This window comes from Ascaphus truei, unplaced genomic scaffold (genome assembly GCF_040206685.1).
Source record: "Ascaphus truei isolate aAscTru1 unplaced genomic scaffold, aAscTru1.hap1 HAP1_SCAFFOLD_578, whole genome shotgun sequence".
NCBI lineage: Eukaryota > Metazoa > Chordata > Amphibia > Anura > Ascaphidae > Ascaphus > Ascaphus truei.
Window position 1 is genome coordinate 148,102 of NW_027456910.1, and position 26,415 is coordinate 174,516.

The following is a 26,415-nucleotide window of genomic DNA, read 5'->3' on the forward strand; positions in this document are numbered from 1 at the left end:
ATTGAAAGTCAATGGGCTCATTGACTTCAATGGAGATGCCTCGAGGTAACCTAGTTGGCTGCCGTCCAGACCGCAAACCGCAAAGCGGATACAATGTCCTTCAAAAGAGCTAAAATCACTGGGTCAAGTTCAACGTCAATTAGCGGGGAAATAAACTGTTTTAGGGCACCTAGGGATAAAATTCTTTTTGCCCCTAGTTCCTAAGCGTCCCCCCACTCGACCACCACCGGGTCCCCGAATCCTGGACCCCCGATAAGGGTCGAACCAGATAGAGCGGGTCGCGCCATAGGCTTTGCCGGCGGCGGCAGAAACGGCTCAGAAAAATGACTAAGTGAGAAATGCTGAATTTTAGGAATCCATATCTCCGGTTCCGGAGGGTTCAGCGGATCAGGGTTTGGGGTATCTGTAGCCACTGCTCCGGCATCGCTGCAGAACCATCCTTGACCCGCTTGGACCAACCCGACGGAGTATGGACCCCCTTGAAGTTCGGGACTTTTCCCATAAACTTCAATGGCAGAAAACCCCCATTGACTTCAATGGCGGCGATTTACCATTGAAAGTCTATGGCGGAGCTGCCCGTTGTTTTCAATGGGGATTTAGTGAAAAGCTGAGATTTCTTTTTCAATGGAGATTTTTGTATTAAAATGATTTAATGTGCATTGGTGTAACTCCGGTTTCTTAGGTCGTAGCAAGTCGCTTTTTGGACCATATGGTGTCCCAGTTCTGGCAATGCGAACTGGGAAGTTTGGACCTGCTAAACCTAACGGAACCGGATATTTTAATACGTTTATGTTTTATGCTTAATAGTGTATCTTAAGGTATGGACAAAGACCCAGAAGAGATTCTTTTGGGCCATAAGGTAGCAGATGGCCCTGGGGACGCCGCTATGTCTAGGATTTAAGTGCTGTTCAAAGAGTTTTATCACCCTCACTGTTTATCCGAAGCCCAAACCAGGGCAGGTCTTAAGTGTTCCAGTTAACACCTTTCAACAAAGGTTTTCCTGCCAGAACTCCAAATGGTAGACTGTCTGGCATTCCTGACGTAAATGTGGGGCTTCAGAAATGAGACCCCCAGAGTTCTACTGCGCATGTGCCAACTAGCAGGGGGGCATGGGTCAGAATGCTTTCCCACGTTAGTGAGTGGCTGGAGGTAATTGTAAACCAATCCCCTGTGCTTAAGGTTAAGAATAGAAGGAGAATGGTTTATAAACTGCTGTCCACCCATATATCCTTTGTCTTCGTTTGCTGATATGGTTACCTGATATCACCTGAATGATTTCCTCACTGCTGAAAGAAATGCTACATCATACTTCTCATTCCCCAACCCTTAAGTAAGTGTACTTCTTGTTCGTTACTGTATTATCTGTTGTGTTCACCTATATTCTAAGGAATAAATACAATTTATTATATCTTAAGCCTCGTTCAGTTCAAACCCAATTATTTTTGTGTAATATTAATAAGCCTGTGGAAGCTATCGTCACAAGGAGGTATTATAGTGTGTATTGTGGGGAGAATTAGTGTGTGTGTTGTTTGGGAGTGATATTCGGGAGGATTGTGTGTGCAGAAGGAAGAATGAGTGAGGGGGGAGTAAGGGAGCAGGATTGAATGAGAGGGGGTCATTGAGTGATAGCGGGGAGGGGAGAGTGAGGAGAGTGGGTGTAGGAGGGAGCAGTGCAAGAGACCGTCGGGGGCAGAATACATGGTGAGAAGGGAGGCTGCCTAGAAGCATAAAAATCTACTTCACCACTGTTCTGTACTCTCTTCAATACTCTGTGTTACAGATCTCTCTGGCAAGAAATGGGGTCCAATGGCAAAGACTGCTCTAAATAAGATAGTATAAATGAACACAGAGAGAAATTCCAAAGAGTAACCCAAGAAAATACAAGTGAAATCTAATCGTAAGGTAATTAGTCCCATTAAGTGAAATACATAAAGGAATAGTCCATAAAAAAGCACAAAGGAAAAAAATAGGAGTACTTTATTGTGATGTTACATTTCAGAGAATATAAAATTATAGGAAAACAATTCCACTTTGTTCAGAAAACCAGAAAGTCTTGGTCCCAGGTGGACTGAATTTTTATTGCAAATAAGTTCCTTAATACACAAGTAAAGAATATAGTTACTTATTCTATTCTCTACTGTAAGACGTGCCACATTGCCCAATATTTGGGTACAGTGCCCAGATTGTGACCATGCACTACAGAGGTGAGATTCCCCCAACTCCAATTTGCTACACACTCCAAGAGAGATTATTGTGATCAGAGGTGGAATGAGAGGGGTGAGAAGGGTCGCTGCCCAGGGAGTAGCCTGACAGGGGGTACAGAAATCTCTTTTGGTGCATATATTGCGGAGCTGCATTGATTGACTTGTCAATCAGCTCTGCTGCCTATCCCATTGACATCATGATCCGGCACTGTGATCAGCTGCAGCGCTGACCCAGGTGTGTTAGTGCAGCACTTTACAGGGAGGGAACAGAGGTTGTGGATGACAGATGCTGGGGATAGGCCATGAGTACGGGCCAGAGTAAGGTGGAGACTTTCTGTACTCTGCATACAGGACACTGCATGCATGACAGTGTCTGTGTGTGTGTGTGTGTGTGTGTGTATTCCAAGTGTCAGTGTGCATAAGTAAGTGTGCTCTGTAAGTATGCCTGTGTGGCAGGTATAGGGGGGTGGTTCAGCTGGAGGAACTTATCCAGGCACAAAAGCACATAGATGCCCCAGATTATACCACCCCAAATGCTGATAATATCCTGCTGCACTTTACAGAAGATGATGCAGATGTCAGTGGGTGGTGGGTTCATTAAATCCATCCATCATATCATAGCCACACTGTGCATATGATGTACTGAATCAATCACAGGAAGACATCTCCATGGTAGGGGTAGAAGTTAACAGAATATGTCCAGCACTGTGGTGTGTAGCCCATAAATAATAATTGTGCACATTACAGAACATACTTGCAACTGCAAGATCATTTTGCTGCTTGTAGTGTTTGCTCTTGTCCTGTGCAGTGTTGTCGTAGATCCGTCTCTTCAGTGTTCACTGCAATAAAAGTAAGACATTGCATTAATATTACAGAAGTTTGGGAGCTGAAATCCCACTATGCTGCAGACATTTTCCCTTTGCATAAGATTCTTGTGATTATATCTCAATGATGATCAATAACAACTACATCATAACACAGCCGCTCAATACAAAATATGTATTTGCTATCAATGGTCATGGAGGCCAAACGTCACACAATGTACAGATATACTGCTGCGGCCGAGTTTATTCGAGCATTTGCCCGTTCTTGGCCGCAGCAGTAACCTGGCGCGCGCCGGAGGGTGCCGGGCGCACGCCGAAGCAGCGGAGGAGCGCCCTCCGATCGGGGCTTTCTCCCTTCCGCTGCCGGGTCCGTCGGGTCCCCCGGAACCCCCTGCCGCTGTCCCCCACATCGCGGGACACCAGTGCTCCCTCGGGGAGCCCTGGACGCGCGTGCAGGGGGCGCAGGCACCCGATGACGCGTGACCGTGCATCGGTGATGCGCGGCACGCTGAGGGAGTGCGGCTAGCACGCCGGGGCATCCCCCGGCTTGCGGTGCTAGCCGTGCTTCAATAAAACGTGTCGGTAGTGTAGCAAGGATTATTTCTTCCTCTGGTGCATTATGATGGGATGTGTTGTAAGATTCTGCATTATTAGCATCACTGAATCTTTTGGAAACTGAGTAATATTCTATGTTTTAATGCAATATTATGGATGATCAGCCGGTAAAATAAAGCTTACTGTATCTGTAGCCATGCTCTACCCATGATGTGCTGAATCAATGACTGCAGAGTGATTCAGAGTGGTAAACATGACTGGAACTCATCTCTGAATAGAGGACAGAACAGCAGTGCAGAGTAGGAGGTGAATGTATCTCAAATGGAAGACTTAGTAGCTGTGTGGGGAGTAGACAGTACAGACTGATCAAATAAATAGTTAAAGGAGTATCTTCAACATTACTTGGCTTTGTTATCAACATTGAAGTTTCTCTTGTTTTTTCTGTTCTTTAAATCACTACTACTGATGCCATGTGTAACCTGTACTGAGAGATATACTCTACTGGCCTAGATGAAACCATATGATGCAAACAGGATTCATCCCACTCCAGATTCATATGATTGCACCACTTCAACCTTTAATAAAACACATAGAACTACAGCAGTGCGCTACTGCACATGTTCTTGTTATGAATGGTAGTAGATGTGGTCCTTGGGTCAATACTTCATACAGCAGCCACACTCTACTCATGATGTATTGAATCAACAAAAACCTGCATGGTACAGATCACAGGAAGGGTAGAGTAGAGGGGAATATGTCCAATGCGAAACCCTTAGCAGCTGGATTGTGTGGAGTCAACAAAACGACAAATACTAAATGAGAAATATACACATTGCTTATCTGTCTCTGTGTAGTCATTTTCCTCCTCTTCAACTGTCTTTCAAAATTTCTCTTCTGACAGAAAAGAAACACATGGCTTCAATATTCACTGTTCTTCCCTCCTGAAATAAAAGTTAAGCATTGCATGGTTATGATCATACATATAATGAACCTTGCGCCAAACCATGTGATCCAAAGTAAATCCACCTCCCTCCCATAGCTGTGTTCCTTCTAGAGCTTCTACCACACAAGTCATTAATGTTCGTGACACTGTACTGCAGTCACAGTCTGCACACAAAGTACTGAATCAATTACATCACACTGAAAAGGCAGTCTACATGATGCAATAGTTAACCATAATAACTCTGTCATGCAAATGACAGGAAAACCTATATGTATATCATTAGGGGAGAGGGGAAAAATAATTAAAAAATAAGTGCGACAAATAAAAACAGATTATAGGAAAGTAAATCCTTGCCCTGGGAACTTTACAATCTAATAGAAATGTTAGAAGACTTAAAGAGAGGCAGCAGTTGGGGGAAGAAGTGCAGTAGATGACAATGCTTGTCCTTAATGGTGGGTACAATTAGTAGAAAGCACATCTTGGGAACAATAGTTGTTAGCAGTGACTGTGGGTGTGGGACAGTAGCCACGAGTCAAAGTTTTTTAAATGCTTGATTTAAGTCGTGAATTTTAAGATTGGTCTTACATGTGGGTGGAAGAGGTTATGTTGGCATATACTGAGTGTGAGGAAGTTTCACATGTACGGTGCAGTGATGGAAAATGGTTTCAGGCAAGTGAGAGAACAGTAGAGGTGAAAGAAGTTTACAGGAGACAGTTATGGTTATAGTGCAAGAGACAAGCAAGGGCATAACGAGAGATCAAAGATGATATGCAAGAAGGAGCAGATTAATGGAGAGCCTTAACAAAAAGGTAAGGAGGAGAACTTTGTAGGTGATACAAAAACTTGATGGGATGCCAGGACAGGGATTTAAGGAGATGAGCAGAGACTGTTGTGGGAGAAAGTGAGATAATTCAAGCAGCAGAGTTTTGCATAGGAGAAAGTTGTGAAGCATGGAGGCCTGTTAGTAGTATGTTAAAATAACCTATAGGATAACAGTATACATTGGAGTTTTAGCAGTAGGTTGAGAGGGGAAAGGGAAGATCTTGGCAATATTACAGAGAAAGAGGCAACACATTTTACCCATAGCCGTGCATGTGAATGGAGATGGAATTGAAGAGCCAAATGTTACTCCTATGCAACATGTTTGATGACAAGATAGATGGTAGTACTGTTTACTGTGATGGAGAAAGGGGATAATATGAGCCCAGTGTTAGACATTAAGTTTAAGGCAGTGGAGTGCCATCCATGAGCATATAGCCAGGAGACAACCCAAGAGTAGGGACTGGATTGCAGGAGTGAGAACAGGGGTGGATAGATTTGTGTGTGTATCATCCGCATAGAGATTATATCTAAGGCCAAAAGCATTGATGAAGTCACCAAATGATAGTATGTAGAGAGAAAGAGAGATCTCAGAACAGAGCCCTGATGTATACCCACAGACAGATCAATAGAAGACGAAGACATGTTAGCAACAGAGATGGAGAATGTGTGACAGGAAAGTTATGATGAAAACCAGGATAGAACTTTGTTACTGATACCAAGAGAGAGTTTAGAATATGAAGGAGGAGAGTGATTGAGAGCATCAAACGCAGCCGATAGATCAAGTAGGATTAGTAGGGAAAAACCTTGGGAATTAGCTTTAAGCACAGTCTGTAGAACGTGCTGTACGAAAGGCAGGTTGTAAAGGATCCAGGAGGGCATGTGATTTAAGAATGTTGACACTAGCAATTAGAAGGCAAACAGCATGAGGGATACAGAGCGGTAGTTAGTAAGGCACATATGGTGTAGTTTGTTTCTGACAAAAGGGTGACCGCTACAGGCTTAAAGTAAGAGGGCAAAAATCCAGAGAATAGGGAGAAATTGAAGATGTGGGTGAGAGTGGGGACTAAGAGATGCAGTAAGGTGTGAGGGGATACGATCTAGAGGGCATGTGGTAGAGGGAGAATAGAAGATGATTAGCTTCCAGCTCTGTAAGAGAAGAAAAGGAGTCAAGTGCAGAAGGAGATTTGGGTAGAAGGAGAGAAGGGGGAAGGGACAGAAGGAATCTCCTTTTGGGTGGCATCCACCTTGCCTCTGAAGTAGTCAAATGCTTGAGGAGAAGTGAAGGAAGGATGGCAAGTGGGAGGAGAAGGTCAGTGGAGGGAGTCAAATACAGAGAAAAAAAACAGCGTAAATTAAATTTGAGTGTTGATGAGTGTGGAAAAAAGTAGTGTATTTAGCCCTAGAGAGCAGCTTTATACAGGACAGGAGACATTTTTACTGTAGAAAAATCAAACAAAGTGTGAGATTTCCTCCGTAGGTATTAAGAACAGCGAGTGGAAGTGTGATGAGTGTGTTTGGGAATTTAGCCAAAGGTGTGGGTTAGAGGGATGAGTGTGTCAGAGCCTATAGGGGGCATATAGATAGGAGGATAGCATTGTAAGAGTTAATAAGATTGTTAGTTTAAGCAGAAAGAAAGAGAGAGAAGAGAGAAGAGAGGTTAGAGTAGATGTCAGAGGAGAGTTTAATTAAGCAGAGGCAAATCAGTGGGACAGGTAAGATGCGGTGAGGGGAATGACTGATTGTGACTGATGAGAGCAGAAGAGGTTATGTACAACTAGAGCCTTGTTAGTAAGAGTGGACATTCCAGAGGGCACAGGAGAAGGGAAGAGAAAAGTAAGGAAAGGAATGTGGATTACATTAGATAGGTTAACACTCTTAGTAGGGAGGCCTGATGTGTATATGAGCCGGTCCAAGATTATAAGAGATATCCCCCAACATCAGCGAGCATAGAAGGATACACAGAGATAGGTGTAGAGAGAGACAGAGATAGGGATATGTAGAGAGAGAAGGGCGTCAAGAGAATGAGACAGATAGGCGTAGAGAGAGGAGACATAGAGAGAGGGGGCTTTGAGAGGGGGGCGTAGAGAATGAGGGAAGGTGGAAGAGAATAGGATGTGCAGGAGTGCATTTCATTGAGCAGTGCAGAAATAGCTGCAATAGAGGTCTGTACAAATGGTGCTTTGTGTAGACACATGCAAAGGTAGGGGAAGGAAAGTGTATAGAACATGTGGATAAAAGCAGGAGTGTGGAAGTTAGAGAAATTAGAAAAGTTTTACAGAGGAGTGAGGAAACAGTAAACAGAAAGAACAAGAGAGAGGTTACATTGGGATGACGTGCTGTGGTAGAGAGAAATGCTAGGAGAGAGCCTCCAGATATTAGAGGACATGAATTGAGAGAGCAAATGTATAAATCAAAACCGGAGGGGGAGGTATAGCACGAAAGCTTGCACAGCAGTTGATGAAGATTATAGTCTTAAAGTTGCGTGTACCTGTCAGGGCACTCAAGAAGGTCAATGCTCACAAGTGCAGAGTTCATGAAGAAATGCTGAATCCAGTTCCCCTCCAATTTAATTTTAATATAACTTTTTCATTCTTCATTACTGCAAAAAGCAAACAAAACAAAACCACATTGCATTACTATTTTCAAAATGGATTGAATGACATATTCAACAGTAACTGTGTGATGCCAATATTGCCTTCTCACTCGTAGGCCAGTACGGTCAGGTACCCAGTACTGATAAAACAATAAGTGCCCGTACTAAGTACCAATATGAATTATAAGGAAATGTAAAATCTCCAGGTCTCTCTCCATCTCTGCAACAGATATATGGATAAGCCCATATTAAGGCATCACGTGACCGGAGCCGTCACTGACTGGGTATACGCAAAGATGCAGGGAGATGCAAAGAAAGGGAGGGAGACAGGGAGAAGATGGGAAACGGAGGGAGGCACGGATGGCAGGCCTCTCTCTTTCACTGGTGCATGCAAGGAGCTGGTCCCAACATCCACAAAGTGTGTGTGTATTATTGGTTGTGTTTTATGGTGGTAGGAGGATAGTGTGTATATTGTGTGTGTGTGTGGGAGTATTATATTGTGTGTAGGGTATTATAGTGTGTATATTATGTTGAGGTGCAGAGGAGAGTGTTAGATTGGGTATCTTGTGTTAGGGGGTATTGTGTATATTGTGTTTAAGACTATAATATTATTGGGGAGATTATTATTGAGGAGGTATTAAAGTGTGTATTGTGGGGAGTATTAGTGTATGTATTATTTGTGGGTGACAGATGCTGTGGGTAGGCCAAGAGTACGGGCCAGACTAAGGTGGAGACTTTCTGTACTCTGCATACAGGACTCTACATGCACTGCAGAGGTGAAATTCCCCCAACTCCAATTTGCTACACTCTCCAAGAGAGAATATTGTGATCAGAGGTGGAAGATGAGCAGGGTCACTGCCCAGGGAGTAGCCTCTCAGGGGGCATGGAAATCTCTTTTGGTGCGTATGTTGCCACGTGGCATTGATTGACCGGTCAATTAGCACTGCTTCCTATCACAGTGACATGATCCGGTGCTGTGATCGGTTGCAGCGCTGACCAAGGTGTGTTAGTGCAGCAATTTACAGGGAGGGAACAGAGGTTGTGGGTGACAGATGCTGGGGGTAGGCCAAGAGTACGGGCCAGAGCAAGGTGGAGATATTCTGTACTCTGCATGCCCATCCTGCATGCCCAGGACTCTGCATGCATGCCAGTGGCTGTGGGGTGTGTGTGTGTAGGTATGCCAAGTGTCAGTGTGCATAAGTAAGTGTGCTGTGTGTGTAAGTAAGTTTGCCTGTGTGGCAGGAGGTGTAGGGGGGTGGGGGGCGGGGGGCGGTTCAGCTGGAGGACTTTACCCAGCACAAAAGCACATAGATGCCTCTGATTATATCACCCCAAATGCTGATAATATCCTGCTGTAGATGCACTTTACAGAAGATGATACAGATGTCATCAGTGTTTGGTGGGTTCATTAAATCAATCCATCATATAATAGCCACACTGTGCATATGATGTACTGAATCAGTAACACCAATCACAGGAAGACATCTCCATGGTAGGGGTAGTGTTGAAGTTAACAAAATATGTCCAGCACTGTGGTGTGGAGCCCATACATAATAATTGTGCACATTACCAGAACAACATATTGTCAACTGCATGATCATTTTGCTGCTTGTAGTGTATACTCTTGTCCTGTGCAGTGTTGTAGTAGATCCGTCTCTTCGGTGTTCACTGCAATAAAAGTAAGACATTGCATTAATATTACAGAAGTTTGGGGGCTGAAATCCCACTATGCTAATGACAGTTTCCCTTTGCATAAGATTCTTGTGATTATATCTCAATGATGATCAATAACAACTACATCATAACACAGCTGCTCTATACAGAATATGTATTTGCCATCAATGGTCATGGAGGCAATATGTCACACAATGTACATATATAGCAAGGATTATTTCTTCCTCTGGTGTATTATGATGGGAGGGTGAGATTCTGCATTATCAGCATCAGTAAATCTGTAGGAAACTGAGTGATATTCTATTTTTTAATGCAATATTAGGGTAAAATAAAGCTTGCTGTATCTATAGCCATGCTCTACCCATGATGTGCTGAATCAATGACTGCAGAGCGATTTAGAGTGGTAAACATGACTTGAACTCATCTCTGAATAGAGGGTAGCACAGTAGTGCAGAGTAGAAGGTGAATGTATCTCAAATGGAAACCCTTAGCAGCTGTGTGGGGAGTAGACAGTACAGACTGACCAAGTAAATAGTAAAAAGTAGTAACTTCAACATTACTTGGTTTTGTTCTCCACTCCTGTTTTTCTGTTCTTTAAATCACTAATACTGATGCCATATGTAACCTGTACTGAGAGTTATATACTCTACTGGCCTAGATCAAATTAAATGATGCAAACAGGATCCCTCCCACTCAAGATTCATATGATTGCACCACCTCAACCTTTCATAGCAATAACATAGAACTGCAGCAGTGCGCTACTGCACATGTTCTTGTTATGAATGGTAGTAGATGTGGTCCTTGGGTCAGTACTTCATACTGTAGCCACACTCTATTCATGATGTATTGAATCAACAAAAATCTGCATGGTACAGATCACAGGAAGGGGTGGAGTAGAGGTGAATATGTCCAATGCGAAACCCTTAGCAGCCGGATTTTTTGGAGTCAATAAAACGACAAATACTAAATGAGAAATATACACATTGCTTATCTGTCTCTGTGTAGTCATTTTCCTCCTCTTCAACTGTCCTTCAATTTTCTATTTTGCAAGAAAATGAACACATGGCTTCAATATTCACTTCTGTTCTGCAGTCTTTCCTCTTGAAATAAAAAAGTTAAGCATTGCATTATTATTATTATAATTATTATTGACGATACATACAATGAACCTTGCTCCAAACCATGTGATACAAAGCAAATCCACCTCCCTCCCACAGCTGTGCTCCTTCTAGAGCTTCTACCACACAAGTTATTCATGTCAGTGAAACTGTACTGCAGTCCCGGTCTGCACACAATCTACTGAATCAATGACATCACACTGTGTCACACAATGTCATGCTAACGACAGGAAACAATCTTTGTATATATCTTTGTATATATAATAATAATAATGATAATAATAATAAAAAAAATAAGACAGGACAGACACTCCTACATTGCAATCAATAGAAAATAACTGGGACAGGCACTTCAAGGATGCATACGGTCCCGGATAAACTGTAGCTACCTATACACGTGTGCCTTGTCTCTAGACTCTGCATATATCTCTATTTATATACCACCCATTGTGTACTCAGCGCTTTACAAGAGAGACCAAAAAGTACAGGAAATTATTATACAATAAGTTCAACAAACAAAAACAGACAATAGGAAAGTAAATCCCTGTCCTGGGTAGTTTACAATCTAAGAGAAATGTAAGGAGACTTACAGAGAGACAACAGGTGGGGGAACAAGTGCAGTAGATGACAATGCTTGTCCTTAATGGTGGGTACTTGTAGTATAAAGCACTTCTTGGGAACAATAGTTAGTGACTGAATGAGTGACAGTAGCAACGAGTAAAAGCTATTGAAATGCTTCATTTAAGTTGTGAATTTTAAGGTTGATCTTAAATGTGGGTGGAAGAGGGTATGTTGGCATATACTGAGTGTGTGTGAGTTTCACAGGTAAATTGATGGGAAAGGGTTTCAGGCAAGAGAGCGAGTGCGCAGTAGAGGTGTAAGAAGTATAATGGAGACAGTTATTAGTAGAGCTTAGGAGACGAGGAAGGGCATAACGAGACCAAAGATGATATGTAGGAAGGAGCAGATGAATAGAGAATAGTGTTGGACTGGGTCCTCAACTATAAAAAAATGGGTAACGGGTACCCGGCCAAAATGAAAGGTTCTACCCGGTCGGGTACACGGTTTGGCACTTACCTTCCGGGTGGCGGTGACATCTAGGATCAGCAGCAGTCCTGTGACGGTGGCAGCATCTGTGGTGTCTTCAGCCGGCGGGGGAGCTGCAGGCTCACAGACACAGCTTACCTGCTTCGGTGCTGTGGAAGTGATTCCTGCAGCTCCCCCCGCCAGGTGAAGACACCTCTGATGCTGCCAACATCAGAGGACTGCTGCTGCTGATCCTAGATGTCTTAGGAAAGGTAAGTATAAAAGATTATTTCCAGCTGCCCTGACATTACCCGACGCCGGGTATTACCCGGCCAAGTCCACTTCTCAGTGGCCGGTTTCGAGTAATGTCCGGGTAGCTGGAAATGTGTCGGGTAACGCCGGGTACTCGGTACACCACTAATAGAGAACCTTAACAAAAAGGTAAGGAGGAGAACTTTGTAGGTGATCTGAAACTTGATGGGAAGCAAGGAGAGGGATTTAAGGAGGAGGAGGAGATGAGCAGATACTGTTGTGGGAGAAAGGGAAATTATTCAAGCAGCAGAGTTTTGGATAGATTGCAAATGAGAAAGTTGTGAAGCAGGGAGCCCTGTTAGCAGTATGTTAACCCATACGATAAGGGCATGCATTGGCGTTTTAGCAGTAGATTGACAGAGAAAAGGGCAAATCTTGGAAATATTACAGAGAAAGAATCGACAAACTTTAGCCAGTGTCGTGAATGAAGATGGAAAGGGAAGAGTCAAATGTTACTCCTAGGCAATGTGCTTTCATGACAGGATGATGGTAGTACTGTTTACTGCGATGGAGAAAGGTGATATTAGGCCAGATTTAGGGGGAAATATGAGGAGCTCAGTTTTAGACATTAGGTTTAAGGCAGAAGAGTGTCATCCATGGAGGATATAGCCAGGAGGCGACCCGAAACTAGGAACTAAATGGCAGGAGTGACGGTAGGGTGGATAGGTGTGTGTATCATCTGCATAGAGATGATATCAAGGGCCAAAATAGTTGATAAGGTCAACTAGTGATAGTATGTAGTGAGAGAGGTCCCAGAACAGAGTCCTGAGGTATACCAACAGACAAAACAACAGGAGACAAAGACACGTTAGCAACAGAGATGGAGAATGTGTGATGGAGAAGTATGATGAAAACCAGGATATAAGTTTGCTGCGGATACGAAGAAAGAGTTTAGAATATGAATGAGAAGAGTGATTGACAGTATCAAAAGCAGAAGAGAGATCAAGCAGGATTAGTAAGTAAAATGGACCTTGGGAATTTTCTTTATGTACATAATTGGTTACATTGGGAAAGGCAGATTGTGAAGGGCCCAGAGGAGCATGTGATTTAAGAATGTTGATCAAACGGGAGATCACAAGACGTTCTAGCAATTAGGAGGCAAATGGTAGGACGGATACAGGGCGATAGTTAGAAATTCACACAAGGTCAAGGTTATTTTTGAGAATAGGGGTGACCACTGCATGCTTAAAAGGAAGAGTTGAAAGAGCCAAAGGATATGGAGGAATTGAAGATGTGGGTGAGAGTGAGAATATAGGATTGAGAGGGCATGTGGTAGAGGGAGAAGAGAAGATCAGGTTCCAGCTTTGTGACAGGAGAAAAGGAGTCAAGAGTGCAATGAGATCTAGATAGAAAAAGAGAGAGGGGGAAGGGAGAGAACGAATCTACTTGTGGATGGCATCCACCTTGCCTCAAGTGAGCAAAGGCTTGAGGAGAAATAAAGGATGGATGTTAAGTGGGAGGAGAAAGTCAGTGGTGGGACTCAAATACATAGAAGACAGTGTGAATGAAATTGGAGTGTTGATGAGTGAGGAAAAAGTAGTGTTTGACCTTAAAAAAAGGAGCAGAGTTTTACAGAACAGGACAAAGGTTTAGTGTAGAAAATCAGACTGTGAGATTTCCTCCATAGGTGTTAAGAGCAGCAGTGTGATGTGATGAAGTGTGATGAGAGCGTGCTTGTGAATTAAACCAATGCATGGTTTAGGCTGCGTCTATAGTAAGCACACAACAGAAGGCAAAGTTAGCGCATGCCTGTCGCTCCAGCAATCCCCGCACTGAGGTCCGAGGCGACGGGGAGGCCCTGCATCGCTCGCACGCACTGTGGACGACCAAGCGTGTGCCCATGATAATCACGGCCTTAGAGGGATGAGTGTGTCAGAGCCTAGAAGGGGCATATAGATGATGGAGGAGGAGGGAGGAGGAGATGATAGCATTGTAAGAGTTAACAAGATAGTTAGTTTAAGCAGAAAGTGAGGAGAGGTTAGAGATAAGGGTAGATGTCAGAGGAGAGAGTTCAATTAAGCTGAGGTATCGAGTAGGACAGGGGTGAGGGGAATGAGAAGTGGTGGATGATGAGAGCAGAAGAGGTCATGTACAAATAGACCATGTTAGTCGTAGAGCAGACATTCCAGAGGGCACGTGAGAAGGGAAGAGTAAAGTGAGACAAGGAATGTGGATTACATTAGATGGGTTAATACGCTTAGCAGGGAGGTGGAGAGAGAGGCAAGAGGCAGAGGGTGGTGTAGGGGTAGAGGAAGAGATGTTGCATGTACCTTGTCAGAACATTAAAGAACGTCAATTCACACTGGTGCAGAGTTGATGATGAAATGCTGAATCCAGTTCACGTCCAATTCAATTTTAACAGAACTTTTTCATTCTTCATTACTGCAAAAAAAAAGTAAAAAACAATGCATTACTATTTTCAAAATGGATTGAATTCCCCCACCAATGACTATGTGTTACCAATATATCCCTCTCAGTCCCACTGCAGCACATACTGTACCAGTGTGAAAGTAAGAAGGTACACAGTACCGGTAAAACAATACGTGCCGGTACTATGCACCATATGAATTATAAGGGGATGTAAATCTCCCAGTCTCTCTCCATATCCGCAACAGAGCGGGCTCCGGTCAGTGGCATGGATGCCCATATATGGGTATGCTCATATTTGGGCATCCCATGTCACTGACCGGAGCCGGCTCTGAGTATAGGGATATATGCGGAGACGCAGAGGTGCAAGGAAATGGGAGGAGGCACGGTGAGAAACAGGGAGAGACCACAGGAAGATAGAGGGCAACAACTTCCACAAGGTACTTGTATGGGTATAATTGTTTGTATTTTGTGCAGAGGGGGTAATTTCAGATAAAATACAATTCTCCACCCTCTACGAAACAATTCCACTTTGTTCAGTAAGCCAGAAAGTCTTGGTCCCATGTGGACTGAATTTAATGCAAATAAGGTCCTTAATACACAAGTAAAGAATAAAGTTACTTATTCTCTACTGTAAGAAGTGCCACATTGCCCACTATTTGGGTCCTGTGCCCAGATTGTGACCATGCATGGCAGAGGTGAGATTCCCCCAACTCCAATTTGCTACACTCTCCAAGAGAGATAATTGTGATCAGAGGTGGAACTAGGGGAGGGTGTGAGCAGGGTCACTGCCCAGGGAGTAACCTGACTGGGGGCACGGAAATCTCATTTAGTGCATATGTTGCGGCACTGCATTGATTGACCGGTCAATCTGCACTGCTGCCTGTCACAGTGACATCCTGATCGGGCACTGTGATCAGCTATAGCACTGACCCAGGTGAGATAGTTCAGCACTTTACAAGGAGGGAACAGATGTTGTGGGTGACAGATGCTGGAGGTAGGCCAAGACTGTTGGCCAGAGTAACGTGGAGACTTACTGCACTCTGCATGCCCATCCTCTCCCTGACATCAGGGGAAGGAAGTGGCCCTGGGGTGTGTGTAGGTATGCCAGATGTCAGTGTATGCATAAGTAAGTATGCCTGTGTAGTGGGAGGTGTAGGGGCGTTAAGCTGGAGGACTTAAAACAGGCACAAAAGCACATAGATACCTCTGATTATACCGCACCAAATGCTGATAATATCATGCTGTAGCTGCACTTTACAGAAGATGATGCAGATGTCATCATTGGTTGGTGGGTTCATTAAATCAATCCATCATATCATAACCACACTGTGCATATGATGTACTGAATCAGTAACACCAGGAAGACATCTCCATGTTAGGAGTAGAGTTGAAGTTAACAGAATATGTCCAGCACTGTGGTGTGTAGCCCATAAATAATAATTGTGCACATTACCAGAACAACATACTGTCAACTGCAAGATCATTTTGCTGCTTGTAGCATATGCTCATCCTGTACAGTGTTGTAGTAGATCCGTCTCTTCAGTGTTCACTGCAACAAAAGTAAGACATTGCATTAATATTACAGACGTTTGGGGGCTGAAATCTCACTTCGCTGCGGACAATTTCCCTTTGCATAAGATTCTTGTGATTATGTCAATGATGATCAATAACTGCATCATAACACAGCCGCTCTATACAGAAGATGTACTTGCTCTCATTGGTCATTGAGGTAATACGTCACACAATGTACAGATATAGCAAGGATTATTTCTCCCACTTGTGCATTATGGCATTATGATGGGAAATGTTGTGAGATTCTGCATTATCAGCATCACTGAATCTTTTGGAAATTAAGTGATATTCTATGTTTTAATGCAATATTATGGGTGATCAGCCGGTAAAATAATAATAGCTTGCTGTATCTGTAGCCATGCTCTACCCATGATGTGCTGAACCAATGACTGCAGAGAGATTCAGAGTGGTAAACATGACTGGAACGCATCTCTGAATAATGGGCAGCAAAGCAGTGCAGAATAGGAGGTGAAAGTATTTAAAATGGAAGATCCTTAGCAGCTGTGTGGAGAGTAGACAGTACAGACTGACCAAGTAAATGGTAAAAGGAGTAACTTCAACATTACTTGGCTTTGTTCTCCACATTGAAGCTTTCCTCCTCTTTAAATCACTAATACTGATGCCATGTGTAACCTGTACTGAGAGTTATATAATCTACTGGCCTAGATGAAACCATATGATGCAAACAGGATCCATCCCACTCCAGATTCATAGAATTGAACCACCTCAACCTTTCATAACAATCACATAGAACTGCAGCTGTGCGCTACTGCACATGTTCTTGTTATGAATGGTAGTAGATGTGGTCCTTGGGTCTTTACTTCATACTGTAGCCACCCTCTACTCATGATGTATTGAATCAACGAAAACTTGCATGGTTCAGATCACAGGAAGGGGTAGAGTAGAGATGAAAATATTCAATGTGAAACCCGTAGCAGCCGGATTGTGTGGAGTCAATAAAACGACAAATACTAAATGGTAAATGAGAAATATACACATTGCTTATCTGTCTCTGTGTAGTAATTTTCCTTCTCTTCAACTGTCCTTCAAATTTTCTCTTTTGCAAGAAAAGGAACACATGGCTTCAATATTCACTTCTGTTCTGCAGTCATCCCTCCTGAAATAAAAGTTAAGCATTGCATTGTTATTATGATAATACATACAATAAACCTTGCTCCAAACCATTTGATGCAAAGCAAATCCACCTCCCACCCACAGCTGTGCTCCTTCTAGAGCATGCATGTCAAACTCCAGTCCTCGAGGGTCCCAAACAGGCCAGGTTTTCAGTAGGGATATCCTGAAAACCTGGCCTGTTTGCTGCCCTCGAGGACTGGAGTTTGACATCCTTGTTCTTGAGCTTCTACCACGCAAGTCATCCATGTGAGTGACACTGTACTGCAGTCCTGGTCTGCACACAATCTACTGAATCAATGACATCACACTGTAAAGGCAATCTACAAGATGTATTAGTTGTCCACACTTCCGAAATGTTACTTTTATGTCCAAATCACTTATTCCCATGACCTGATATTTGTATTTGTTATTTATAGGATTGTCACAAAGAGTTGATGAGGTCACCAAATGATAGTATGTAGAGAGAAAGAGAGATCTCAGAACAGAGCCCTGATGTATACCCACAGACAGATCAATAGAAGACGAAGACATGTTAGCAACAGAGATGGAGAATGTGTGACAGGAAAGTTATGATGAAAACCAGGATAGAACTGTGTTACGGATACCAAGAGAGAGTTTAGAATATGAAGGAGGAGAGTGATTGAGAGCATCAAACGCAGCAGATAGATCAAGTAGGATTAGTAGGGAAAAGTGACCTTGGGAATTTGCTTTAAGCACAGTCTGTAGAACGAGCTGTACGAAAGGCAGGTTGTAAAGGATCCAGGAGGGAATGTGATTTAAGAATGTTGACATTCTAGCAATTAGGAGACAAACAGCAGGAGGGATACAGGGCGGTAGTTAGTAAGGCACATAGGGTGTAGGTTGTTTCTGAGAAAAGGGTGACCACTACAGGCTTAAAGTAAGAGGGTAAAGAGCCAGAGAATAGGGAGGAATTGAAGATGTGGGTGAGAGTGGGGACTAAGAGATGCAGTAAGGTGTGAGGGGATACGATCTAGAGGGCATGTGGTAGAGGGAGAAGAGAAGATGATTAGCTTCCAGCTCTGTAAGAGAAGAAAAGGAGTCAAACGCAGAAGGAGAATTAGGTAGAAGGAGAGAAGGGGGAAGGGACAGAAGGAATCTCCTTGTGGGTGGCATCCACCTTGCCTCTGAAGTAGTCAAATGCTTGAGGAGAAGTGAAGGAAGGATGGCAAGTGTGAGAAGAAGGTTAGTGGAGGGAGTCAAATACAGGGGAAAAAAGACAGCGTAAATTAAATTTGTGTGTTGATGAATGTGGAAAAAAAAGTAGTGTGGTTTGGCCCCAGAGAGCAGCTTTATACAGGACTGGAGACATTTTTACTGTAGAAAAATCAAATATCAATTGTGTGATTTCCTTCATAGGCATTAAGAACAGCGAGTGGAAGTGTGATGAACATGTTTGGGAATTTAGCCAAGGGTGTGGGCTAGAGGGACAAGTGTGTCAGAGCCTAGAGGGGGCATATAGATAGGAGGATAGCATTGTAAGAGTTAATAAGATTGTTAGTTTAAGCGGAAAGAGAGAGAGAGGTTAGAGTAGATGTCAGAGGAGAGTTTAATTAAGCAGTGGAAAATCAGTGGGACAGGTAAGATGGGGTGAGGGGAATGACTGATTGTGAATGATGAGAGCAGAAGAGGTCATGTACAACTAGAGCCTTGTTAGTCAGAGAACGGACATTCCAGATGGCATAGGAGAAGGGAAGAGAAAAGTAAGGAAAGGAATGTGGATTACATTAGATAGGTTAACACTCTTAGCAGGGAGGCAGAGGCAGGGAGGCCCGATGTGTATATGAGCAGGTTCAAGATTATAAGAGATATCCCACACATCAGCAAACATAGAAGGAGACACAGAGATAGGTGTAGAGAGAGACAGAGATAGCTCTATGTAGAGAGAGAGGGACGTAGAGAGAATGAGACAGATAGGCGCAGAGAGAGGGGGCGCAGAGAGAGGAGGCGCCAAAAGAGGGGGAATAGCTGCAATAGAGGTCTGTACAAATGGTGCAGTGTGTAGACACATGCAAAGGTAGGGGAAGGAAAGAGGAGAACATGTGGATAAAAGCAGGAGTGTGGAAGTTAGAGAAATTAGAAAAGTTTAACAGAGGAGTGAGGAAACAGCAAGCAGAAAGAACAAGAGAGAGGTTACATTGGGATGACGTTCTGTGGTAAAGAGAAAATGCTAGGAGAGAGCTTTCAAATATTAGAGGACATGAATTGAGGGAGCAAATGTATAAATCAAAACCTGAGGGGGAGGTATAGCACGAAAGCTTGCACAGCAGATTATAGTCTTAATGTTGCGTGTACCTGTCAGGGTATTCAAGAAGTTAAATTCTCACAAGTGCAGAGTTCATGATGAAATGCTGAATCTAGTCCCCCTCCAATTTAATTTTAATATAACTTTTCCATTCTTCATTACTGCAAAAAGCAAACAAAACAAAACCACATTGCATTACTATTTTCAAAATGGATTGAATGGCATATTCAACAGTGACTGTGTGATGCCAATATTCCCCACTCACTCGTAGTGAAGCACATATTGTACTAGTGTTGAAAGTAGGCCGGTAGAGTCAGGTACGCAGTACTGATAAAACAATAAGTGCCCGTCGTAAGTACCAGCTCCGCAACAGTGCGGGCATCACATTAGTGACGTGGATGAACATATATGGATAAGCCCATATTAAGGCATCACGTGACCAGAGCCGTCACTGACTGGGTATACGTAAAGACGCAGGGAGATGCAAGGAAAGGGAGGGAGAGAGACAGGGAGAAGATGTGAAACGGAGGAAGGCACGGATGGAGGGAGTTCTTCCGAGCTTCTGCGGGCCTCTCTCTTTCACTGGTGCATGCCGGTAGCTGGTCCCAACATCCACAAAGTGTGTGTGTATTATTGGTTGTATTTTATGGGGGTAGGAGGGTAGTGTGTATATTGTGTGTGTGGGAGTATTATATTGTGTGTAGAGGTGCAGAGGAGAGTACTAGATTGTGTATCTTGTGTAAGGGTGTTGTGTATATTGTGTTTGGAGCTATAATATTATTGGGGAGATTAGTATTGAGGAGGTATTATAGTGTGTATTGTGGGGAGTATTAGTGTGTGTATTGTTTGTGGGTGACAGATGCTGGGGGTATGCAGCAATCCCTGCACTGAGGTCCGAGGCGGCTCTGCATCGCTCGCACACACTGTGGATGACCAAGCATGTGCCCATGATAATCATGGCCTTAGAGGGATGAGTGTGTCAGAGCCTAGAAGGGGCATATATATGATGGAGGAGGGAGGAGGAGGAGGGAGGAGGAGGAGATGATAGCATTGTAAAAGTTAACAAGATAGTTAGTTTAAGCAGAAAGTGAGGAGAGGTTAGAGATAAGGGTAGATGTCAGAGGAGAGAGTTCAATTAAGCTGAGGTATCGAGTAGGAAAGGGGTGAGGGGAATGAGAGGTGGTGGATGAGAGCAGAAGAGGTCATGTACAAATAGACCTTGTTAGTCAGAGAGCAGTCATTCCAGAGGGCACGTGAGAAGTGAAGAGTAAAGTGAGACATGGAATGTGGATTACATTAGATGGGTTAATACGCTTAGCAGGGAGGTGGAGAGAGAGAGGCAAGAGGCAGAGAGTGGTGCAGGGGTTGAGGAAGAGATGTTGCATGTACCTTATCAGAACATTAAAGAACATCAATTCACACTGGTGCAGAGTTGATGATGAATCCAGTTCACCTCCAATTCAATTTTAACAGAAATGTTTCATTCTTCATTACTGAAAAAAAAGAAAAGTAAAAAACATTTCATTACTATTTTCAAAATGGATTGAATTCCCCCAACAATGACTATGTGTTACCAATATATCCCTCTCAGTCCCACTGCAGCATATACTGTACCAGTGTGAAAGTAGGAAGGTACACAGTACCGGTAAAACAATACGTGCCGGTACTATGCACCATATGAATTATAAGGGGATGTAAATCTCCCAGTCTCTCTCCATATCCGCAACAGAGCGGGCTCCGGTCAGTGGCATGGATGCCCATATATGGGTATGCTCATATTTGGGCATCCCATGTCACTGACCGGAGCCGGCTCTGAGTATAGGGATATATGCGGAGACGCAGAGGTGCAAGGAAATGGGAGGAGGCACGGTGAGAAACAGGGAGAGACCACAGGAAGATAGAGGGCAACAACTTCCACAAGGTACTTGTATGGGTATAATTGTTTGTATTTTGTGCAGAGGGGGTAATTTCAGATAAAATACAATTCTCCACCCTCTACGAAACAATTCCACTTTGTTCAGTAAGCCAGAAAGTCTTGGTCCCATGTGGACTGAATTTAATGCAAATAAGGTCCTTAATACACAAGTAAAGAATAAAGTTACTTATTCTCTACTGTAAGAAGTGCCACATTGCCCACTATTTGGGTCCTGTGCCCAGATTGTGACCATGCATGGCAGAGGTGAGATTCCCCCAACTCCAATTTGCTACACTCTCCAAGAGAGATAATTGTGATCAGAGGTGGAACTAGGGGAGGGTGTGAGCAGGGTCACTGCCCAGGGAGTAACCTGACTGGGGGCACGGAAATCTCATTTAGTGCATATGTTGCGGCACTGCATTGATTGACCGGTCAATCTGCACTGCTGCCTGTCACAGTGACATCCTGATCGGGCACTGTGATCAGCTATAGCACTGACCCAGGTGAGATAGTTCAGCACTTTACAAGGAGGGAACAGATGTTGTGGGTGACAGATGCTGGAGGTAGGCCAAGACTGTTGGCCAGAGTAACGTGGAGACTTACTGCACTCTGCATGCCCATCCTCTCCCTGACATCAGGGGAAGGAAGTGGCCCTGGGGTGTGTGTAGGTATGCCAGATGTCAGTGTATGCATAAGTAAGTATGCCTGTGTAGTGGGAGGTGTAGGGGCGTTAAGCTGGAGGACTTAAAACAGGCACAAAAGCACATAGATACCTCTGATTATACCGCACCAAATGCTGATAATATCATGCTGTAGCTGCACTTTACAGAAGATGATGCAGATGTCATCATTGGTTGGTGGGTTCATTAAATCAATCCATCATATCATAACCACACTGTGCATATGATGTACTGAATCAGTAACACCAGGAAGACATCTCCATGTTAGGAGTAGAGTTGAAGTTAACAGAATATGTCCAGCACTGTGGTGTGTAGCCCATAAATAATAATTGTGCACATTACCAGAACAACATACTGTCAACTGCAAGATCATTTTGCTGCTTGTAGCGTATGCTCATCCTGTACAGTGTTGTAGTAGATCCGTCTCTTCAGTGTTCACTGCAACAAAAGTAAGACATTGCATTAATATTACAGACGTTTGGGGGCTGAAATCTCACTTCGCTGCGGACAATTTCCCTTTGCATAAGATTCTTGTGATTATGTCAATGATGATCAATAACTGCATCATAACACAGCCGCTCTATACAGAAGATGTACTTGCTCTCATTGGTCATTGAGGTAATACGTCACACAATGTACAGATATAGCAAGGATTATTTCTCCCACTCGTGCATTATGGCATTATGATGGGAAATGTTGTGAGATTCTGCATTATCAGCATCACTGAATCTTTTGGAAATTAAGTGATATTCTATGTTTTAATGCAATATTATGGATGATCAGCCGGTAAAATAATAATAGCTTGCTGTATCTGTAGCCATGCTCTACCCATGATGTGCTGAACCAATGACTGCAGAGAGATTCAGAGTGCTAAACATGACTGGAACGCATCTCTGAATAATGGGCAGCAAAGCAGTGCAGAATAGGAGGTGAAAGTATTTAAAATGGAAGATCCTTAGCAGCTGTGTGGAGAGTAGACAGTACAGACTGACCAAGTAAATGGTAAAAGGAGTAACTTCAACATTACTTGGCTTTGTTCTCCACATTGAAGCTTTCCTCCTCTTTAAATCACTAATACTGATGCCATGTGTAACCTGTACTGAGAGTTATATAATCTACTGGCCTAGATGAAACCATGTGATGCAAACAGGATCCATCCCACTCCAGATTCATAGAATTGAACCACCTCAACCTTTCATAACAATCACATAGAACTGCAGCTGTGCGCTACTGCACATGTTCTTGTTATGAATGGTAGTAGATGTGGTCCTTGGGTCTTTACTTCATACTGTAGCCACCCTCTACTCATGATGTATTGAATCAACGAAAACTTGCATGGTTCAGATCACAGGAAGGGGTAGAGTAGAGATGAAAATATTCAATGTGAAACCCGTAGCAGCCGGATTGTGTGGAGTCAATAAAACGACAAATACTAAATGGTAAATGAGAAATATACACATTGCTTATCTGTCTCTGTGTAGTAATTTTCCTTCTCTTCAACTGTCCTTCAAATTTTCTCTTTTGCAAGAAAAGGAACACATGGCTTCAATATTCACTTCTGTTCTGCAGTCATCCCTCCTGAAATAAAAGTTAAGCATTGCATTGTTATTATGATAATACATACAATAAACCTTGCTCCAAACCATTTGATGCAAAGCAAATCCACCTCCCACCCACAGCTGTGCTCCTTCTAGAGCATGCATGTCAAACTCCAGTCCTCGAGGGTCCCAAACAGGCCAGGTTTTCAGTAGGGATATCCTGAAAACCTGGCCTGTTTGCTGCCCTCGAGGACTGGAGTTTGACATCCTTGTTCTTGAGCTTCTACCACGCAAGTCATCCATGTGAGTGACACTGTACTGCAGTCCTGGTCTGCACACAATCTACTGAATCAATGACATCACACTGTAAAGGCAATCTACAAGATGTATTAGTTGTCCACACTTCCGAAATGTTACTTTTATGTCCAAATCACTTATTCCCATGACCTGATATTTGTATTTGTTATTTATAGGATTGTCACAAAGAGTTGATGAGGTCACCAAATGATAGTATGTAGAGAGAAAGAGAGATCTCAGAACAGAGCCCTGATGTATACCCACAGACAGATCAATAGAAGACGAAGACATGTTAGCAACAGAGATGGAGAATGTGTGACAGGAAAGTTATGATGAAAACCAGGATAGAACTGTGTTACGGATACCAAGAGAGAGTTTAGAATATGAAGGAGGAGAGTGATTGAGAGCATCAAACGCAGCAGATAGATCAAGTAGGATTAGTAGGGAAAAGTGACCTTGGGAATTTGCTTTAAGCACAGTCTGTAGAACGAGCTGTACGAAAGGCAGGTTGTAAAGGATCCAGGAGGGAATGTGATTTAAGAATGTTGACATTCTAGCAATTAGGAGACAAACAGCAGGAGGGATACAGGGCGGTAGTTAGTAAGGCACATAGGGTGTAGGTTGTTTCTGAGAAAAGGGTGACCACTACAGGCTTAAAGTAAGAGGGTAAAGAGCCAGAGAATAGGGAGGAATTGAAGATGTGGGTGAGAGTGGGGACTAAGAGATGCAGTAAGGTGTGAGGGGATACGATCTAGAGGGCATGTGGTAGAGGGAGAAGAGAAGATGATTAGCTTCCAGCTCTGTAAGAGAAGAAAAGGAGTCAAATGCAGAAGGAGAATTAGGTAGAAGGAGAGAAGGGGGAAGGGACAGAAGGAATCTCCTTGTGGGTGGCATCCACCTTGCCTCTGAAGTAGTCAAATGCTTGAGGAGAAGTGAAGGAAGGATGGCAAGTGTGAGGAGAAGGTTAGTGGAGGGAGTCAAATACAGGGAAAAAAAGACAGCGTAAATTAAATTTGAGTGTTGATGAATGTGAAAAAAAAGTAGTGTGGTTTGGCCCCAGAGAGCAGCTTTATACAGGACTGGAGACATTTTTACTGTAGAAAAATCAAATATCAATTGTGTGATTTCCTTCATAGGCATTAAGAACAGCGAGTGGAAGTGTGATGAACATGTTTGGGAATTTAGCCAAGGGTGTGGGCTAGAGGGACAAGTGTGTCAGAGCCTAGAGGGGGCATATAGATAGGAGGATAGCATTGTAAGAGTTAATAAGATTGTTAGTTTAAGCGGAAAGAGAGAGAGAGGTTAGAGTAGATGTCAGAGGAGAGTTTAATTAAGCAGTGGAAAATCAGTGGGACAGGTAAGATGGGGTGAGGGGAATGACTGATTGTGAATGATGAGAGCAGAAGAGGTCATGTACAACTAGAGCCTTGTTAGTCAGAGAACGGACATTCCAGATGGCATAGGAGAAGGGAAGAGAAAAGTAAGGAAAGGAATGTGGATTACATTAGATAGGTTAACACTCTTAGCAGGGAGGCAGAGGCAGGGAGGCCCGATGTGTATATGAGCAGGTTCAAGATTATAAGAGATATCCCACACATCAGCAAACATAGAAGGAGACACAGAGATAGGTGTAGAGAGAGACAGAGATAGCTCTATGTAGAGAGAGAGGGACGTAGAGAGAATGAGACAGATAGGCGCAGAGAGAGGGGGCGCAGAGAGAGGAGGCGCCAAAAGAGGGGGAATAGCTGCAATAGAGGTCTGTACAAATGGTGCAGTGTGTAGACACATGCAAAGGTAGGGGAAGGAAAGAGGAGAACATGTGGATAAAAGCAGGAGTGTGGAAGTTAGAGAAATTAGAAAAGTTTAACAGAGGAGTGAGGAAACAGCAAGCAGAAAGAACAAGAGAGAGGTTACATTGGGATGACGTTCTGTGGTAAAGAGAAAATGCTAGGAGAGAGCTTTCAAATATTAGAGGACATGAATTGAGGGAGCAAATGTATAAATCAAAACCTGAGGGGGAGGTATAGCACGAAAGCTTGCACAGCAGATTATAGTCTTAATGTTGCGTGTACCTGTCAGGGTATTCAAGAAGTTAAATTCTCACAAGTGCAGAGTTCATGATGAAATGCTGAATCTAGTCCCCCTCCAATTTAATTTTAATATAACTTTTCCATTCTTCATTACTGCAAAAAGCAAACAAAACAAAACCACATTGCATTACTATTTTCAAAATGGATTGAATGGCATATTCAACAGTGACTGTGTGATGCCAATATTCCCCACTCACTCGTAGTGAAGCACATATTGTACTAGTGTTGAAAGTAGGCCGGTAGAGTCAGGTACGCAGTACTGATAAAACAATAAGTGCCCGTCGTAAGTACCAGCTCCGCAACAGTGCGGGCATCACATTAGTGACGTGGATGAACATATATGGATAAGCCCATATTAAGGCATCACGTGACCAGAGCCGTCACTGACTGGGTATACGTAAAGACGCAGGGAGATGCAAGGAAAGGGAGGGAGAGAGACAGGGAGAAGATGTGAAACGGAGGAAGGCACGGATGGAGGGAGTTCT

General features: G+C 43.4%; 1 long non-coding RNA gene across 1 annotated transcript; it reads right to left on the reverse strand.

Annotated features, from left to right (window-relative positions):
* Positions 1-2,050: 2,050 nt before the first annotated feature.
* LOC142485383 (uncharacterized) lies at positions 2,051-26,014 on the reverse strand. Its single transcript, XR_012798432.1, has 13 exons — positions 25,913-26,014; positions 23,464-23,583; positions 22,348-22,443; positions 20,800-20,903; positions 19,461-19,571; positions 17,011-17,130; positions 15,895-15,990; positions 14,342-14,453; positions 10,596-10,715; positions 9,512-9,609; positions 7,837-7,947; positions 4,415-4,524; positions 2,051-3,043 (listed from the first exon to the last, which is right to left on the reverse strand). It is a non-coding gene; the product is annotated as an uncharacterized LOC142485383 (long non-coding RNA).
* Between the last annotated feature and the right edge of the window lie 401 nt (positions 26,015-26,415).